Raw genomic sequence first — 1,666 nt, 5'->3', positions numbered from 1 at the left:
ATTCCTGGGAGGGTTTGTGGGGGGCTGAGAAGGATGGAGTGGTTTCGGGGCGCAGTTCCAGAGGTGCCCGAGCGTTCTTGAAGTTCTCCTCTGTCCCTTTTGGACACACGGAGACCCTTTCACACACCCATTCTGGCTTTGAACAAGCAGATCTTGGAGAGACTCCTACAGTATGGGGGGGGCTCTGTGCAGAGCCCCCCACTAAGTGGGTCAGAGCCCAAGGGAGGTTTCAGGTGGACCACAGCACCAACATCTTTGGAGGAAAGCACAACTCCACCGAAGGAAAGTGCCAAAAGTTCCAGCTTTGTTTTAGGCAGGGTAGTCTCCTGGGGTGGTGGCCAAGCAAGGGCAGTCCAGCCAGATGCCCCCTTCCACACTGGCCAAGGGGAAACCCTGCACTCTCTTCCGGTGGGCAGTTGAGCTCAGTGCCCGGACATCACAGTTTCCAAGTTCACCCCCGACTCCACACCAAATCTTACCTCCTTGAGCTTCTGTGGTGGGTCCACCCAAAACAGGGGGAGGGGCTGCTTGTCCTCACTGCCCCTCCTCACCCAGGAGCCCCTCTTGTCCGGCAAGGGGAGGAATCCGGTCCCAGATCCCGAGGAGGGCCGCCAGGGTCATCCCAGCCTTTCGGGGGTCTTTGCAGGCTGAGGTGGGTGTCCGAGGGAGCTGCGAGAGGAGTGTGGACATGCACTCGGAGGGGAGGGGAGGCAGGAAGGCAGGAAGGGGCCGGGTTCAGCTGGCGCCTCCAGGAAGCTTTGACGAGGGAGCTGGATGGAGAGGAACAGCAACAACAACACCAAAAGAAAAAAATTAGTAATTTTTTTTGGCAAGGAAGGCAAAAAGTTTGGAACATGCAGAACGTTGGCTGAAAGCAGCCCAGCAGTCGGGGGGGCAGGGACCATCAAGGGTGTGTGGGGAGGATACAGCCCCCCCTGTCACTGGAGAATGGATGTTGGGGCCGCCTCCAAACCAGCCCTGCGCAGAAACGTTGACCCCAAAAGTTGCCTTGATCCATGGGATGAAAATGTTGAATTGCTCAGCAAAGGTTCTTTGCAGCTGCAGCTGAACATGAAGGAAACCATCGGTGTCAGGAGCCCCCTCCCCAAAGACAAAGTGGAGGCAGAGACAACCCACACACACACTTCACTCCCCATGTGAACAATGTGGTCAGGCGGTAGGGAAAGCAAGTAGGATGCTTGGCTGCATAGCTAGAGGTATCACAAGCAGGAAGAGGGAGATTGTGATCCCGCTGTATAGAGCTCTGGTGAGACCTCATTTGGAATAATACTGGGTCCAGTTCTGGAGACTTCACCCACAAAAAGACATTGATGAAACTGAAGGGGTCCAAAGACGGGCTACAAAAACGGTGGAAGGTCTTAAGCATAAAACGTATCAGGAAAGACTTCATGGACTCCATTTGTAGAGTCTGGAGGACAGAAGGGAAAAGGGGGGGACACGATTGAAACATTTAAATAGGTTAAAGGATTCAATAAAGTTCAGGAGGGAAGTGTTTTTAATAGGAAAGTGAACCCAAGAACAAGGAGGCCCAATCTGAGGTTAGTTGGGGGAAAGATCAGAAGCAATGTGAGAAAATATTGACTGAAAGAGTCATAGATGCTTGGAACAAACTTCCAGCAGACGTGGTTGGTCAATCCACAGTGAC

The 1,666-nt window shown here is 53.4% G+C and overlaps 1 protein-coding gene across 3 annotated transcripts in view; it reads right to left on the bottom strand.

Annotated features, from left to right (window-relative positions):
- Positions 1–743, bottom strand: part of PEAR1 (platelet endothelial aggregation receptor 1) — a 22,336-nt gene extending 21,593 nt beyond the window's left edge. For 2 of the 3 annotated variants that reach the window (XM_070766207.1, XM_070766208.1), the window contains exon 1: positions 480–742. The gene's annotated coding sequence lies outside the window, so the exon portion shown is untranslated. Of the gene's footprint in view, positions 1–479 lie in introns of all 3 variants that reach the window. The other variant, XM_070766209.1, reaches the window with a different exon arrangement.
- Positions 744–1,666: the final 923 nt, after the last annotated feature.

Source organism: Erythrolamprus reginae, chromosome 13, assembly GCF_031021105.1.
Source record: "Erythrolamprus reginae isolate rEryReg1 chromosome 13, rEryReg1.hap1, whole genome shotgun sequence".
Classification (NCBI taxonomy): Eukaryota; Metazoa; Chordata; class Lepidosauria; order Squamata; family Dipsadidae; genus Erythrolamprus; species Erythrolamprus reginae.
Note: the sequence above shows the minus strand (reverse complement) of the source record. Positions and strands in the feature narration are given on the sequence as shown.